Genomic DNA, 19,455 nt, shown 5'->3' on the forward strand with positions numbered 1-19,455 from the left:
GTTTAACACATTTATCATTTTCAAACACTTTCAGCAGAATTCTGTGACCCAAAAAGGAAGTAGAAAATGGAAATAATCTAGATTTAGAAACAGCTACAGTAGTGTTGTTCATAGACCCTCTCCTGTTACATAGAACATATTGATGCATATTAATGGCCCGTGGGCTGCAGCTATTTTAGACCACTGCAGTGAACTACAAACTGCATACATGCTTATCAGCATTTTTCTGGTCACCAATGAGACCATCTAGACACACATCCTCACATGTGTGAAACCCTGTACACACACACACCTGAATATGATATAATACCAATGAATGAATTACTTCCTGATATATCGAGCGGTTCAAGACACCGTCCAGGCAGAGAGAAGGATCCGATTACCATGCTGACAAACACAATCAGCAACTTTCAGTGAGCAACCTCGCCCACCAGACACACACATACACACACATTGCAGATAAATTTCTGCCTGAGTTACCAATGCGACTTCAGAGTTGTAGATATTGTCATAACCAACCCGGTTCCTTTAGTGGGCAACACCTTTTATTCTAAATTAATATAAGTTATTTATTTGTTGCCGCAGTGTGATCAATGATTCTTCATTTGTTCTGTTGTGCACACATTTATTTATGGATGAATCTTAGGGGACATTACGTGGATTTTTAAATAAATTTTCCCATATTCCTTAAGGTTAATTTATAATGTTAATAAAGTTATATGTATCTGAGGTCAGACCCAATAGAGTAGTTGCTTTATCATTGAACAAAGGTTTCTTAGCGAACTCTCCATTACACTGTGCCTCGTTTACAAAACAATCTAGTCAAATTCTCCGAACAAACATATTATCCTTATTGTGCTTTGTGTGCTTAGAGTGTGCTTCGGCCATTTGTAAATTTAATGTATCTGATGTTGATGTCATCCAGTTATTTTTAGCTGTACAAAACCGCTTGCTATGCTGCTTGATATTAGTAATGGGGAAAAACGAAGCTTTTCGAAACTTTGAATAATTGCTTCGCAAAATGATTCACTGTTTTGAAGCGTTCAAAATGCCACATGCTGGTCAAAACGGTTTAAATGCAGCAAAACCCCACCCAAAACATGCATTAAAAACTCCTTTTACAAACCAATTGCAAATTATTTATTAAAAGTGTAATCTGTTAAATGCAATTAAAAAATAATTTAATTTTAAAATGTTGGGCTCGTTTTATGAAGAGCTTGGTTAATCAAGCCAATAAGACCCTTCCTTTTGTTATACAAATGTGTCATTACAAATGTCTACAGTATATTTATAAAACATACAGACATTCACAGAGTTCACAGAGATTATCTAGAGGCGAACCATCGAAATTTTAAAGCATTTCGAAACTGAAATCAAACGACTTTGCCAGTTGCCAATGTGCTATAAAACCATTAGGTAAAATGAAATAGAACAAATAAGTACATAGTAAAAAAATAAAAAATAAAAATAACAACAGCGAATAGCGAAAAGAAAAGTGATTGAGTTCATATTGAAATGTGTGCTTAAATTACTGCTGAATGTACTGATAAGCATTCATGGTCATCTAAAATATTGAATTTAATTTCTATTGAAAATTGCATGTCATGCCTTTAAATATATTTGTAATTACACATTTGTAATAAAAAAAAAGTTTAAATGTATTACATTAAATTATTAACTTTATATATTAACTGATATTAAATTTGAAGTACACTACAATTGCATGTTCAATACAATTAATTGCTCCTCCTTTCCTTTACACTCTTCATGTAATCGTATCTGTGTTATGGAGAAACTGTTTTAGGCATTACAGAGATCTTTAAAGATCCTCCAAGACTATCTTCATGACAGTGTTGTGTGCAGATGACCAGCACTGTCAGCTTTTAAGGAGGAACTGCTGACAGTGTTGAAGTCTAGGTGAAGTAAGTGAGTATGGAAGTGTGAGATCAGCTGTGAATTAATAATAAATCAGCACTTACATGAGACCCCACAGATCTACAGTGAGGATGGTCACCCCTGTCAGTTATTTTTCAATTGCAAAATCAAATTAAAGCTATATTGATTTTAGTTTAAGCTTAATAAGACACTTACAGTGTAATTATTTAATTTAGGTACATATATTAAAGGTTGAAGTCTCTTTCATCTGCACGCCTAACCACCTTTAGCATTAATCCTTCCTCATTTCCCCTCATCTGTTTTATTTAGTTATCAGTTATCACTCTAAAGTAATTTATTGCACCTACACTGTAAAAATTATATGTTCAATAAGTTATGACAACACGCGTGTTTACATGGTTTTAACTCATCAAAATAAGTTAATAAATGTTAAACTTTTTTTATTAGTTATACAAGATGTAACTCATTTTTAAAGTCATTTTAAGTTGAAATAACTTAAACATCCAAGTCGATTGTACTGCAAAAGTTCAAAATTAGCCTTTGTTTTTTTTACAGTGTATTGCACAACTTAATGAGTTCTATTGACAATAATAATAGTTATATCATAATTTTGTGTGTAATTTCAACTGAAATTTCTGCAAGTTTCTCTAACTTAAAGGTACACTATATAACTTTTGTCCCTCTAACGGTTAAAAAGAATAACATTGTTTTGGTTGTGTTTTGGCGCTGCGTGACTGCGGATAAATATGGTTATTCTCCTGCTAATAAACGCTCAATACTAGGCTTAACAGATTTAACCAGTTTAGATGGAAAGGATCTTAAGTCGTAGCTTTACCTATTAATAATACCCATTAATGTATCCAAAATTGTACGTGCTTGAGAACAAATTCCATCACAGCACTACAACAACCATAATGAAATGAGCCTTCATAATAGACAATTCTTTACAATGAACTACATATGGCAATTTATCTGTTCAATAAAAATCCTTACTCATCTATTGAGCAATAAAAACGGCATCATCTCCACGTCACTTTTACGACATTTCAAATCCCTCAGTGCTTGCCATCTCTAAAAAGCCAAGCCAGTGTTGGTTCTTGTTTTATTGCGAGCTCTGTCGCTTCTCTTTTTGACAGCAGACTCTCCTCTCTGTTCTGTTTTTTTAAACACTCCCACATCAGACTCGTCAAAGTACTTTTTACTGGATTAAAGTCTATTAATGGATTAGACGAGACACGCAGCCGAGTGATGTCAATTTCTCGTGAAAACCATCCCGACAAGTCTAACATATAAATACTTATGATAGGCTTACAACATTTATAATATTTAAAATGTAGTCAATGTTATAAAAAAATAAATTAAAAAACGTTAGTGTAACTTTAATAAAATCATCTTGATAACTTGGAATTTGGGGGATTTCTAGTTGCTAGCAAGCTTTTAATAGGACTTGATAAGGAGAATATATATTGAGATGAAGTGCAATTTTATGTGTTTTTTTATTACACGGCTCTGTGAAATACTTGATTCTGATTGGTCAATCGCGCATTCCAGCGGTACGTTATTCCCAGATAACACCCGCTCATACGGGTACTACGAGTTATCTTGACCGGTACTACTTCTATGCTTAACGCTGGCGCCATATTGCGGCTTAAACAGCCGTGGGTTACAATGGAAGACTTCAAGGCAGGTTTCCTTTATAACGTTTTTAATATAGATCTTTTTCTTACACAAACGCATCGATTCGAATCCGAAGGCTCTATTAACCCATCGGAGTCGTGTGGAGCACGTTATTTGACGGACAGCTGCATTTTTATGGACTTCAAACAACTACAACTACTGCTTGGATTAACTTTAGCCTGGATTTTTTAAATATAACTCCGATTGTATTTGTCTGAAAGAAGAATGTCATACACCTATAATAACTTGAGGGTGAGTAAATCATACGCTTGGTTTCATTTTTGGATGAACTAACCCTTTCAGCATTCATTTTCAACATTTAGCAAGGGCATATGGCAAATCTTCAGCAATAGATAAAGGCTTAAAGCAGGTTGGAGCATTTTTTCTTCGCGGAAGCTTTGCGTAATAAAATATTTAAATCTCAAGACAATATTTTTTGTGTCTAATAATAATTTTTTTGAGACTAGTAGCCGTGTAATAAGCGGGATAATGTACACCCAGCCGGTTGTTATCGCAGAATAAACCCCTTCAGAGTGATGCAAGACCTGGTCCTGATCACTCTGTCGGGGTTTATTCTGCGATAACAACCGGCTGGGTGTACATTATCCCTTACTTAGTAAAGGGAAAACCCTGTTAGCGTTTAATCCTGTTTGACAAAAAAGTCAAAAAAGAGTTAAAATAGCTTATTTTAACTCTGAAGTTGTTTGTGATTACCATTTTTGATTATGATTATGGGTATGTTACATTGTACAATATTTGTTTTTTGAATGTATGGGAAGTCAAAATCTCCAAATGAACTGCTACCTGACAGCCCACTGACTAGTAAACAGTCACGCAAATACACTGCCTATCTGATGCCACAGAGATTGAATAAAAAGTGCGTGAGAATTTTTGTGCTGCCAGCATCTGACTCATTTGATGATTTTCAGGGCTGTTAATGGTGTATTGAATGGCTGCCAATATCTCAAGGAGCCACTGCGTCTAGATGCCAGCTAGATCTGCCCCAATCGTCCTTCTGTTCCCTCCATATGCATTGCTGCTTTATCTAATTAACGCATACACGTATGCCTTTGGGGACTAAAATGTTTTAAGTCATTACATCTTTTCCGAGGCCCATCGCTAAGTAAAATCTCATATTGCTTGATGGAGTTTGTGTTTCCTAGCAGAGTTTCCAGGACCTTAAAAGCTACACTGCATTTTCACATGTATTAACCCAACTAACTACGCTAACAAAGTGCATCTAATGGAAATTTAGCAGAATTGGTAACTCCTAGGATGCAAATGACACTGATGCCGCTAAGAATACGCCATGGATCATTATGGAGGACGATGGAGGGATGCCAATAATCTGTGACATGCAGAATACTGCCCATCTGTTTGTGTTGTTTTGGAGGGCTTACCTCAACATTACAACACTATATATATTTGAGATTATGTCAAGGATAAGCCTCTTTACATCTACAATCTCCTGGCATTTGATGTCCATGATGTCAATGTTGCCTTCAAGATTTAGGAGAATAATAAAATAAAATAAATAAGATGAGTACAAAATACAAATAATTATTTGTAACATTACTTTTACAATGATGACTTAAGCTGTTTTAATGTATTGACATCCATATTATTTTAGGTCCTAAACAGTGTCAGAAATAACCTTTAAGAGTAAGTTATTGAATCATTCAACTGATTCATTCAAAACGCAGATTCATTCAGGACGCACCACTAGGTGTTGCTCGTAAACACACATCTGTTCTGCTGTATTTGAGTGAACTAGTTTTATTGGGGTTATTGCAAAGACAATAGTGTGTCAAAAAATATTTCAAAAAAAAAAAAACTACTGAAATTTTAACTGTTGTATAAAATCCATTTTACATTTGCAATCGTGCTGATTGGCTATTCCAGAAAAACAGATCTCGTTTGTGTGATATTTAGTTGAAAATTTTTTTTTGCTCCCATATCTTGAATTTTGAGGCATTTTTGTTGCATGTTTGCCCCACGCTCCTGTTCATTTCCGACCCTGGTCTAGACTACTGACATATTTAAAGATTACTCCATTCAATTTGATGGAAATTTGTTATAATTGAAATGTGTAAATCTTAAAAGTAGACAAATATCTCTATTTTTGAATGTGTAAAATTGCAGAATGAACTGCTTAAATTTCCAGATTGAGTCAGCCTTACTGTATTGTAATGTTTATCTTATATTTATGGAATTGTCAAGAAAAATGTGATTAGTTCACATATGTATTTTGTGTTCCTTTATTAATGAATGTATTACAAAAGATAATGGTTTACAGTGCATTTTTCATGTGTCACAACATGTTGTCTGCCCAGTTAAGCATAAACTCGGCCTTACTGAGTGAGGACAAGTCAAGCATGAACAAGGCTTAGAAAGCTTGTGTCAATCTATCATTAACAGCCCATAATGAGAATACACATCAATATATTTATCAATATTTTTTGCTTGCTAGCACACCAATACCACAGCCATTTATTTAACTGTGAAAGGCAGAAATTGTGATCGCGTTAATATAAGATTAATTATGAAGCATAGGTCTCCTCTAGTTCACTACTCCTCTAGGGAACTCCGAGCACAGCTGCGGTGCAAGCGAGAAATGGAAACCTCGGAGAGGATCTGGAGCAGAAGAGTCGTTACAGAATGCATTTAGTGTGGATTGAAATCCACTATATCCGCTCTTATATGATACTTTTGCTTGCTAGAGGTGCCATGAGGGCTAAGGGCCAGTGGCTTGGGCCCCATAGGTACCACCCTGCGCACATCCATGATGATTACACACCTAAAACACAATTTATATAGGAGTGTCCCCGACTAAGGATTTACACATTCGAATCAGAATTGTCGAATCTTTCTATGGTCGACTGATAGTTGAATCATCTGTGTGTGTGTGTTTGAATGAGTTGGGAGGGGCATGACACTAGTCAGCAGGAGGGTAAAACTATTTTTATTTCCCTTTACACACTGCACACAGCAACTTTTAATAAAGTGATCAAAACTGCCTGCCAACTGACAGATGAACTGACAATGGCTTTCTTATTTAGGTTTAAATAAAAGGTATTGTGGTGGATAAACATTCATAAACCGTTTTCTCATAACATGTTAAAGCCGCGATCCAAATACAGAACAAAACGCTAATATATAAAAGTAAATTTTGATAAATAAACCTAAAATAAAATACCAGCCTAGAGAGGAAAATAAGACGTTTGAGTGCGTTAATATGCACGTTCTTAAGCCGAATGTGCCTAAAGGGGGTCGCACACCGGACCGAAGCTCAGCGCCGCGTCTCAGGATCTCACACCTGATGTGCACATTATATAGGGTATACGTCAGCTCAATTTCGAATGAACTTCTGACAGAAGAGCTGCATGATGAGTGTATCTAGTAGCACAGGGTGAAATCAGTACATTGACGATTTGAGGGAAATAGAACATTTAATATAAAACCTTGAAATGCTTTGTGGTGCAACAGGATTTTAAACAACTTCCCGATTTGTCGCGGACAGGCACCAAATGCCGCCGCCGGTGTGTACACACTCATTGAAAACAATGTGTTCGAATTTTAAAGGCGCGGCGCTGAGGTGCGAAGCGAAGCGCTCTTAAAGGGGTTACACACCGGACGCAAAGCTCAGCGCTGCGCCACGTCTTTAAAATATTGAGCACCCCCATATTGCCAAAATGGTAGGCTATGATCCTTGTTTCATAACACCCACGAAGATTCGACCGTGAGATCGGTGGTCGAATCCGGCTCCGCATATCGATGCATCAAATCTTCGACTATTCGGGGTCACCCCTAAATTTATACTTCATATTTTGCATTAGTGCTAATAAGCTTCCCATGTTTGTCATTAAGTCAATTGATTTCGGTGTAAAATCACAAGTGCTTTACTTGTCCTCTTTGCCAAAAGTTTTGGGACGTTTGCTTTTACATGCACATGAACTTTAATGACATCCCATTCTTAATCCGTAGGGTCTAATATGGAGTCGGCCCACCCTTTGCAGCTATAACAGCTTCAACTCTTCTGGGAAGGTTTCCACAAGGTTTAGGAGTGTGTTCATGGGAATTTTTGACCGTACTTCTAGAAACAAGGACGAGAAGGCGTGAAGCTCTCAGTCTCGGCTCTAATTCATCCCAAAGGTCATCTATCGGGTTGAGGTCAGGACTCTGTGCAGGCCAGTCAAGTTCCTCCACATCAAACTCCTCATTCATGTCTTTATGGACCGAGGCTTCATCGGATTGCCAGACAGAGAAGCATGATTGGTCACTCAAGAGAACAAGTCTCCACTGCTCTAGAGTCCAGTGGCGGCTGCTTTACTCCACTGCATCCCACGCTTATATTTGCACTTGGTGATTTAAGTCTTGGATGAGCTGCTCACACAAAGTTTAGAGGTCTGGAGATCGACTGGAGCTTGACTCTGCCGAAAGTTGCCAACTGCTGTGCACTGTGCACCTCATGCGCTGACCCCACACTGTGTTTTTACGTGGCCTACCACTTCGAGACGGATTTGCTGTTTTTCCCAATTGCTTTCACTTTGTTATAATACCACTTAAAGGTTGAGCGTGGAATATTTAGTAGAGAAGAAATCTCACGAATGGACTTGCACAGGTGGCAACCTATCACGGTACCACCCTTGAGTTCACAGAGCTCCTGAGAGCGACCCATTCTTTCACAAATGTTTGTAGAAGTGTCTGCATGCCTAGTGCTTGTTCCCTATCTCGAGGGAACTTCGAGCTGCGTCGAAACGCTAGGGGAACGCCTCTGCGTGATGCGTCATGAAGCACTCGTGAAATCAGTACAATAACGGGGAGATGCGTTATGGGCGGGTGACGTCATCGACCAGGAAGCTATAAAGCACACCTGGACCAAACAGTCATTAGCTTCTGTGCCTTCACAAAGCGCTCTGTGTGAATTGTATGTCCATTTATTGTGTGTGTGTTCAAAAAAGAAAAAAGAAATATGGCAAGTCAATATAGGCGTTGTGTTCCTCCCTGCCCACATTACATCACGGGTGGGGATACACACGACCTATGTGAAATGTGTTTGGGGCTCGAGCATGCCCAGTCAGCTCTCGAGGGGGTTGGCTGCGAGCATTGCAAGAGACTCCCAATGCGCATATTAAGATGACGCCGGGCACTCTTCGAGGAGAGTGCTTTGGCTCGCGGTCCTCAGGGCTCGGGTCCCGCTGTTGCCGAGGCGCAGCGAAGGCTCGTGTCCTGGGGATCGCAGTTGGATCTAGTGGTGGGGTTAGAGACGGGTGATCCCCTTTCTCTGCCCTTACCCGCTGGATCTTATGCCTCAGTTAGCAAGTTGGAAGCATGCTCTGCGGTTTTCTTCCACTCGCGCTGAAGCACAAACGCAGCAGCACTCCAGCTCCGAGGAACTGGATGTTGTTAGCGCTGATGATGATCTCCCCATGCCAAAAGAAAACGACACACACGCTCATAAAAAGAGGAGCTATTGGTGTAACTCGCGCTGTGTCCAGGTTAAGTTTAGACTAGCCGGCCGAGTGTCAAGATAAAAATAAATAAATAAATAAATAAAAAATAATTAATTAATTAATAAATAAAATAAGAAAGAGAAAGAAAGAACAATATAATGGTGAGCAGACAGCATGTTTGAGATTACGGGGTTGAATCTAGTGGCTCGGATCTCGCGTTTGCCGAGGCAGCATGTAGATTACGGGGTTGAGTCTAGTGACTCAGATTGCGCGTTTGCCGAGGCATCGCGTATATTATGGGTCTGCATCTATCATTCAGAGGAAAACGGCGATGTCTTGGGGGGAAGAGACGCTTGCGAGCTATCTCTCCCCCGAGTCAGCATCGTCGCGGAGAGCCCCACAGCTGCCCACAGCAAGCCGGTCATAACAACTTCGGCTTTGGTGGGTGGGGCATATTCGGCAGTAGGTCAAGCAGCCGCCTGTTTGTATACGGTGGTTGTCCTGCAAGCAGACCTGCTGGGGGATATTGATGATGAGTGTGGAAAATTTTAAAAAATAATAAATAAATAAATAAATCAAAATATCCCTCTGGGGCTGTCGGGCGGGGCAGCCTCAGCCGATTACGTCCTTCTCAAACCTATACAGAGCAACAAAAATAAATAAATAATAATAATAATATATAAAAAAGAACAAAGAGAGAGCGTGGCCGCTCTGGCCCCCCCGCAGAGAGATCGGGGGTCCGGGCGACGCGCTCAGCCGAGACCTTCCCGAAGTAGGGCAGACCTGAGGGCTGTCATTATGTCTAGGAAGGCCTCGGCTAAGAAGTCCTGACACCAGAAGCTCAGGACTTCCGATGGCAGTCCCCTCCGGGAAAGTGCGGCAGGGAACCATGGTTACATACGTAACCTGAGATGATCTTTATACACCTGTGGACATAGACGTGATTGGAACATTTGAATTCAGTGATTTGGAGGAGTGCCCCAATACTTTTGCCAATATAGTGTATGTACTCTGGGAGGTATGAAAAGTATATTTACTGACTTAGTCGACTAAGTTGACTATACATTGACTAAGTTGACTACATAGACTATATGTATATTTAGACCACTTGTGTTATTGATTGCTATCAGGATGTAAAAGTGAGTTTCAACCAGAATAACTGTTTAAGAAACCCTACATTTAATGTTTATTGTGACGTTAAACTTTTTTTATGCTCCAGGTTCATTTGGACTACTTAGATGTTCAGCACTTTGCAAAGAATTAAACTTTCACTTAGTTGACTGAGAATAGTCAACTACAACTAGACCTTATTGTAAAGTGCATGGCTCAAAATATTACAGGAAACAGCATGTAATACACAAAGTCTTCTCATTTGTGTCCACTTTGTGCTTTGTTGTGATTATAAATGCCATCATGTTATTATGTTGTGAATCATTGGTTGTGGTGAAATGTGAAATGAGAGAAGAAAAGTAACTGAAAAAATATATAACTCATTTCCTTCCATCCTCCTCCTCTTTTTTTTTTACTTTAAATGAATAGAGAAATCCATAACGCTATACATAATTTATGGCACTGCATAAGACGATTGCAGTTTTGATCACTGAAATTAAGGGGAAAAGTGGCTACGTGCCCAGTCAGTAATTAGTTTAGTGTATTTTAAGAAATCAACTCTTTCATTTTTTGCTTATGTGCCAATTTTTACATTCACAGGCCACAATGCAAACATTTGTCAGTGAAATTAAAATTACATTAATTCATCAAGATAAAAACTTATACAACCTAAACATAAACATCTCTTTTGTGTACTGTAAGCTCTTTCAGGCATTTTACAAGCTCAACCACACATCTACTCTCCAGCTGTGATTTCTCAGGACACCAATTTCAGTAATATCTGTAGTAGCACGTTGGTCTATATATAATACCTGTGAGAGCCCTTTGAAATCTGCCATCTTTGCTCATGGGAATACAGATCTTTTTTAAGCCAATCACTTGTGGTGTAAATGCCATCTGTCTAATTACCCTGGAACTGCAGAACATTATGAACACTGAAAACATTTAGTTGGTTAATGTTTAATTTAGTTTACTTTTGATTTGTACTTAGTATAAAAATGACAACTTCAAAAGCTCTAAAGGTAGGACAGGCAATCTCTCTTCAGAGAGGCTACAGGCAAGCAATACCAAGCTAGAAAGCATAAGACTGGTAGGACATGCTATGCAATGATTGGACGAACATGTTTTGGGGACAAGAATTTCACAGAAGATATATGTATATTTAGACCACTTGTGTTATTGATTGCTATCAGGATGTAAAAGAGAGTTTCAACCAGAATAACTGTTTAAGAAAAAAAATTGCAACCCTACATTTAATGTTTATTGTGACGTCTTTTTAAAATATGCATAAAAAATCTGTTAAAAGGTCCCATGGCATGACATTTTTATTATATGAGGTTTTTCAACATTAATATGAGTTCCCCTAGCCTGAATGTTGTCCCCAAGTCGCTAGAAATTTTGATCAGTATAAAACGAGTTCTGTCTGTCTTTTTCAGCCTTTGTGGAACTTAGAGCTCAGATGAGCTGATCTTGAATTCTCCTGTTATGACGTCATACCAGGAAAGGTTACGCCCCTTCCTCTGCTTTGCCCGCCCAGAGAATTAGTAGAGAAAGGATTCAGTTTATCAGTGGATGTCAGCAGCACAGGCTTTACCACACGGATTCAACAGCATCGCCACAAACAGTGAGTAACAGTGTTCATTAATGCCTGATCTGGGATCAGTGAGTTCTGATGTGTACACTGTAAAAAATTATTGTTGTTTTTTGTTGGTTTAACTTAAAAAAGTAAGTAACCTGGTTGCCTTAAAATTTTGAGTTTATTGAAATTAAAAACTTGAGTTGATACAATGAAGGACACTTCATTTGTTCACTTGTTTAATAAATAGAAACTCAAAATATTAGTGTATCTAAACCATGTAAAAATATTGATAAATCATGAAACCAGCAGCCATATCACCCTGTAGCCCAAGACTGGTTTCCCACTGAAGCTAAGCAGGGCCGAGCCTGGTCAGTACCTGGATGGGAGACCAAATGGGAAAACCAGGTAGCTGCTGGTAGAGGTGTTAGTGAGGCCAGCAGGGGGCGCTCACCCTGTGGTCTGTGTGGGTCCTAACGCCCCAGTATAGTGATGGGGACACTGTACTGTCAAAGAGCACCTTCCTTCGAAAGAGCAAGAGTCCTTCGGATGAGACGTTAAAGGGATCCCCTGGTGTTGAGACTTGTATGGCTTAATATAACATAAATGATGTCTCTTACTGAATTATGTAGTAGAAAACCCATGAAAGATCTACGTTATTTTAAAAATCGATTTGGACCATGGGCGGCGCCATTTTGTTTGCGTTCTAGGTTGATGACGTAGAGTGGTTGAACTCCTCAATCAGCTGGCATTACCCGTAGCTATTTTTACCACAACGCAACTCGAAAATTGTTTCAGAGTTAAACAAAACCAATGAATTCCTTTGTAATTATACTTAAAACACACTCAAACATATATGTGCACACAAACTCACCTACACAAGTCACAAACAGATCGGCGGGCGCGCACACGACAGGCTCTGTCTCAATCGAGATGTTGGGCTGCTCAGTCTCCACGACAGGGGCTGAATCTGAAATCGACCCTATACCCTTAAATAGGGCATTATTTGAAGGGACGGACATTTGTAGTGTTGTCCGACACCATAGTGGACATGTTCGAGTGCAGTCATTCAGTCTCACGTTCACCGCAATAACGAGTAAAGCCGATTTACAAACAGCTGTCCGACTTCACGCACTCAAACATACATGTGCACACAAACTCTCTCTCTCACACACACCCCAACAGATCGGCGCGAACACACACACACACACACCCCAACAGATCGGCGCGAACACACACACACACACACACCCCAACAGATCGGCGCGAACACACACACACACGCACGCACTGCGCGCGCATACATAACCCTCAATCTATTCCCTGTTGATATCCTGTTCAACACATCCTGTTCCCTAGATAGACTGTTGATAGTTGTAGATTAACTATAATGCCTAATGTGACCAGCAGAGGGAAATATCTAGGTAGGACGATGGGATAAAGTAACGTGAGGAAGAGAGGCAGGATGTTTTGGTGATGATGCATGCGATTGAGACAGAGCAGTCAGGTGTGTGTGTGCGCGCCCGCCGATCTGTTTGTGACTTGTGTAGGTGAGTTTGTGTGCACATGTATGTTTGAGTGTGTTTTAAGTACAATTACAAAGCAATTCATTTGTTTTGTTTAACTCTGAAACAATTTTCGAGTTGCGTTGTGGTAAAAATAGCAACGGGTAACGCCAGCTGATTGAGGAGTTCAACCACTCTACGTCATCAACCTAGAACGCAAACAAAATGGCGCCGCCCATGGTCCAAATATAAAATCGATTTTTTAAATAACGTAGATCTTTCATGGGTTTTCTACCACATAATTCAGTAAGAGACATCATTTATGTTATATTAAGCCATACAAGTCTCAACACCATGGGATCCCTTTAAACCGAGGTCCTGACTCTCTGTGGTCGTTAAAAATCCTGGCCAAATTTGCCCACTGGCCTCTGTCCATCATGGCCTCCTAATCATCCCCTATCCTGATTGGCTTAATCACTCGGTCTCCTCTCCACCAATCAGCTGGTGTGTGGTGAGCGTTCTGGCGCAATATGGCTGCCGTCGCATCATCCAGGTGGATGTTGCACATTGGTGGTGGTTGAGGAGATTCCCCCCTTCTATGTAAAGCGCTTTGAGTGCCTAGAAAAGCGCTATATAAATGTAATGAATTATTATTATTATTATTTAAAATAGCACTATTTGGCATGTTTCACTGCATCATCAGAAATAAAACACACAAAATTGCCCAATATGCTTACAAAATCGTTTAATAATATTTTAATAAAGGTTGCCGAAGCTCAAAACAATGTTCATTGTATTAACTAAAAAATTTAATTTCAATGAACTCAAAAATAAGGCAACCAGGTAACTTTTTTTCTAAATATTTTTTTACAGTGTAGCTAATCATTCAAGTTCACTCAGACTTTCTTTCTAAATCGTTTAAAACTGTCAGTCCCGCCGCTGGCCGTCTTGATGCATCAGTGAATCAAGCCAGTGACTAAAACCAACAACCTCACGTCATTTCTGTTAGCAGCATGAGACAAATCTGTTATTTAAATGATTAAACTACAGAGAGCATTCAAAGAACACTCTTTATAATGTTTGGATTGGTCAATCACACGTTTGAATGACGCTGCTCATTATGCTCAACTGAAGCTCTTACTGTATTCATGTCGATGTTGTGTTTGTTGTTAGCTGTGGTGAAAGCATTTTATGAGAGAAATAACGCTGCAAAGTTCACTCGTGTTTATTTAGAGCTCTCAGATACAAACAAAAGCTTGCGCTCTCAAAAACTCAGTACAATAACACTTCCTCAGCAATCTTTCCCCAGCTCCGTTTCTCTCTGTCTCTCTCTCGACTGGCAGCGCTGCTCTGCTCGCGAGTCGCGCCTAACTAAACCACGCTCCCTCAGCACGTTTTCTAATTTTAAATGCAAAGATGTCAGCCAATCACAACAGTGGGTGTTTTCACTGAAGATTCACAGCAGACACGCCTCTTGAAACAAAGCATTCTAAACAGAGGGCTAATATCAGTATAGAAAAAATGCCTTTTATTTCTAAATTATGACATTTTTTGATGTAAAAACCATACTATCAATAAAAGTACACCCCAGGAGACGTTATAAAACAATAAAACAACCCATGCCTTGGACCTTTAAACTTTTTTTATGCTCCAGGTTCATTTGGACTACTTAGATGTTCAGCACTTTGCAAAGCACAGAACTTTCACTGATACATTATTAACTGTATTTAGGATCCAGAACCCTGCTTTTTAATAAGCTTAATCAAGTCTCCAAAAAAAAAAAAAAAAAATCGTACAGCCAAAATTATGAACACTCCCTGTTAGTTACACGGTTAAACGACACCAAAGTAAAATCTGAAAGAATTATGTGGTTTACACTTGTTTTTTTGCAGAATTACAAGGTTTTATGCACTCAATTCTTGAATGTAATTGTATTGAATTAAAAAATATTGGAATATCCAATTCAGTTAATTAGGCTGCATATACACTGCATGTCCTAATGGCCAGTTCTGATTTGTAGAATATGTATGACTTTTTTTAATGTCTAGCTTACTTCTCTTTTAAAAGTGACCCATATCTGATATCTGCATTTATACTGTACACTTGGCAAAACAAACCAGGGTAGACGTACTAACCTAGAAAAGCTTATAGGCAGAAAAGGAAGTATAAACGGTGTGATTTGCAATGGATGCAGAGGAAATTATTTTGCTTCCCTCATCTTTAAAGGTCAGCAAAACATTGAGTTGAGCCTTCGTCCTCCATTGCACCATTGTAAAGAGTCATGTGATCGGGGTTGGTGTCCACCTGAGTTGATTTTTAAAAATGATGCATTGATGGGAATATCTGATCTGTCCACTTACAGGACATACACAAATGCACATATCAGATTCCTATAGATTTATTTCCACATAAGAATGAGGCCTGAAACTGATCTGAGAATATCAGAATCCATGTGCTTTTCTCCTACTTACATGTTCATGGGTCATATCCGACCTGTGCCACATTGGAGGAGAAAAAATATATATCCGGTATTAGGTCACACGAAGCATGTAATGTAAATGCAGCTTTTGGCTGTAGTCCAAATACCTTTAGTGCCCTCTTCACACTGTTGGTTCTAGGCAGGACTGAATACTATAAGAAGGGGGTTTGGCTCTTTTTATGATATTTCTTCTAATCTGTGAATCTTTGTCCACACAAAAGTAAGATATCACCAATCATCTGAGGTGCTGTCAGCTGCTGAGGTGATAAAGCTCTCACGCAGCTTATCATTCCCACTTTGCACTGAAAAAAAGCAGTTTCTTTCTCTCATTGTGAATTTGCAAGTCGTTCTTAGTTTCTAAGAAACAAGGCATTAATAATAATAAAAATAATGATTTTTTTTACTAATAAGGACATCTCTCCGCAAAGCAACCACAGCCTGATAGAAACTTGCAAACCAGAAAAAACTTCAGAAACCAGTGGTCCCTAGTGGGAAAATGAACTGTTTAGTTGGAAGTTAGCATTTCCATGCTTTTAAGGAAAAATGTCAAATGACAATATTATTAAACTGTGTCTACGCTACGAGCAAGTAATGTGACAAAAAAATGAAGCTGAACGATGCAGAGCATTTGAGGGTGATGAAGTTTACGTGTGTGTGTGTCGTTCCTAGTCCAGTCCTTCTGAGACTTTAGAGTCCTTCTCATCATTAAACGCAAGAATGAGACGGTCTAGTGAGCTCACAGCTAAGTAATAGAGTCCTGCACCCATGTTCACAGCACGGAGATACTATTAAAACGTAATTTTGGGATGCAATGTGTTATCTTGTTGGGTGTATGATAAGACCCTGTATCTATATCAGCAGGTAGAGGCTCTTCCTGTATTTTTGCAAAACCAAAAACGTTTCAATTCACTGAAGTTTCCACATAAACACTAATGGCAGTAAACCACCATCAGCTTTTATTACTTTTCACAAAAATTATGATTGCATTGATTCGACACGTTAACGTAAGTTGTCTCGACTACAAGCGCTTCTTTTTTTGTACATAAAAAAAAACATGTTAATTTGATATTATTCTCCAGCAAAGCTTTTATTTGGATCTTGATCAACTCTCATATTAATTCAGTTTGATTAAATATTTCACTTTCGCATGGCCTTATATTTTTTTTATCTATTTTCTTGCAACTGTCCATTCATAGCACAGATCCCGTAACTCTGCTCAACGTTCACAAGTCAGCTATCTAAAATGAGCAATGTGGATGACTTACTTTGCTGCTGCAAAAGGGAAGCCGAGGGGAAGAGTTTCTGAAAATAATAATGATTTTATTACCATATGTGGGACAGAATTTTCATTTTAGGGTGAAAATGACAGTGATTTAGTTTTGTAGCTTCGAGCCGACCACTTGCAGTGTAGATATGTTAACTAGAAGAATGGAAGAATAGTGATAATAATAATACAATAATTGTTTTGATTAGTGAAATGGTAACTCTCCACTGTGAAGTTAAACTGGTAATAAGAACAAGTTACTAAGAGAGGAGGGCAGGAAAAGAGTGAAAAGGACAGAGATAAACTGGCTCACATTTCAGCAACTCAGCAGAAAATGAAATCACAGACACAGCAAAAATAAAGACGTAGGGAAAGGAGGTGGGGGAGAGAAAGAAGGAGAAGGAAGAAAAGGGAGCCAAATATAGACACTATGTTCAGTTTGTAGTTTTAATGCTCAATATCCAGATATGCTTGTTCATAACTCAAATGATCACAATAGCTGAAATAAGGTTGGCTTAAACAATTTCACTAACTCATGGAATTTGACATTTTGAAGTAGTCTTTTCCGGTACTCCAGTAATCTTTGTTTTATTTACAATGGAAAATATTTTGTTTTGTTTTATTTACATACATTTTTAAAATTGTTTTGTAGTACTAGAATTTCTGGGTAAAATCTGGCAAAAAAAAAAAGTGCGAGATAAAACCTAGCAGTAGAGCCCTGCACGGGCCTCAAATCTAGGCCCTAGCCCGGCCCTGGCCCGAGACGCTGAGGCCCTAGCCCGTGTCCGACAGCTAATCAAAATTCTCGGCCCGAGTCCGACTGGAGCCCGTTTTTTTTTTTTTTTTCAGCCATTAAAATAGTTCTGTTTTGTTTTTAATGTCAAAGTAGTTATATTTCGTTTCGTTTCTTTATTGAGTTAATTTAGAAAAATGTTTAGAGCATTTTTTTGTTTGTTAAAATATAGTTTTAATTTTTTTTTAAGTGACGACCAAGCGACCAGCGGCCGACAGTGAGTTAACCGCATATTAAATCTATTTAGTCTCTCAAATCAACTCTTGACTTGTCCTGCCTATAATAAAATCCATAAATATAAAACACTTAAAGCATCACAATGTTAGTTAATTTCGCCAACTATTACCACCAGTAGCCTAAAAGGCATTTTTGACGAGCTGAGGCAGGCTGATTCTGCTCGCGGCTCTCGCAAACGGAGCTAAACAATCTAAAAACAAATAATAAAAAAAATAACATGCAGGTTGTCTTATAGCCTACCTTACACCTACGCAAAATGAATATAAATCCGATCTTCAATTCCCGTGGTATATGCTCATTTAACGGAGTTTACAGCAACGGAAGCAAAAGATTCAAGATGCATTTTATTCAGCAGCTTATTTCAGATTCAAAGACCACATAAGAAAGCGCGCACTGGTAAGATCATAAGTCTCATTCATTTTTATTGAAGATGATTGTGTTTTTGAGCATCTAAGACTTATTTTAAGTTTCATTTACGGCCATTTGCGTTGGCTTGCAGTAGTCATTTGCGGCGATGCGTGCAGCGCCATCATATCTATCTGACTACAACATATAGCCCATAACACGCTCTCACACGTTTATTTTTTAACCGTTTGCCAGGAGTAAAATGTATACATGTGGTTTAAACAACCAGATAGGCTACATTTACATTTGTCCAGTTTCGTCTGAAATGCTTTCATCCTTCTGAATTGGTTTGTTTAGTGATCGGACTACATTGATAGCCCTGTTCATTAATAGCAGCAGACGCCCCGCGGATGACAGGCAACAGAAACGCCACGCTCACACCACGCTTGCAGTGTGTCTCCGGCCTTAACTCTAGCAGCTGCGCTGAAGAAACACGGGCTGCTGCTGCTGGCGCGGACTCTGAACATGCTCTGAACACTGTGCGAGCCATCTTGACAGTCGCATTAGCTATTATGGTCTCGTGTTCACCAGCGCAGAACATCTCATTGTTCCTTTTAATTAATAAAATAAATATAAAAAGAAGGAGAAGCCTAAAAAAGGCCCGAAGCCCGGCCCGCGTTTTAGGTATGACGTGAAAATTGGCCCGAAGCCCGGCCCGAGGGGCGTAAAAAAGTCGGGGCCCGTCGGGCTCGGGCATAAATGCAGGGCTCTACCTAGCAGACTAAAGTAGACTAAACTATTAGCCTAACCTAGCACTAACCCCTTTAAAGTGTCCCTATTATGGTTTTTGGACATATTCCCTTTCATGCAGTGTGTAATATCGCTGTTTGTGAATGTAAACGTTCTGCAAAAGCTGTACAGTTGAAAGTGCATGATAAATAAAGTTATTGTCTCCCAAAAGAAAAGAATCGACTCTGAACCGCCTAAACGAGTCATTTGTGTTTTGAATCTCTTCTACAAGACTAGAAAATACATTTATATAATGCAAGCCTGTGTTGTAAGTCATCCGCCTCCGAACAATTTGACCTGCCTTCAATCGTGTTATTTTACTGACGACTGC

The 19,455-nt window shown here is 38.9% G+C and overlaps 1 protein-coding gene and 1 pseudogene across 18 annotated transcripts in view; one reads left to right on the top strand and one right to left on the bottom strand.

Annotated features, from left to right (window-relative positions):
* ank1a (ankyrin 1, erythrocytic a) overlaps positions 1 to 19,455 on the bottom strand; it is a 185,352-nt gene that overhangs the window by 144,165 nt on the left and 21,732 nt on the right. The gene's annotated exons all lie outside the window — the stretch shown is intronic.
* On the top strand, positions 12,017 to 12,133 carry LOC137072178 (5S ribosomal RNA; annotated as a pseudogene).

The sequence above is a fragment of the Pseudorasbora parva genome, chromosome 3, assembly GCF_024679245.1.
Source record: "Pseudorasbora parva isolate DD20220531a chromosome 3, ASM2467924v1, whole genome shotgun sequence".
Taxonomy (NCBI): domain Eukaryota; kingdom Metazoa; phylum Chordata; class Actinopteri; order Cypriniformes; family Gobionidae; genus Pseudorasbora; species Pseudorasbora parva.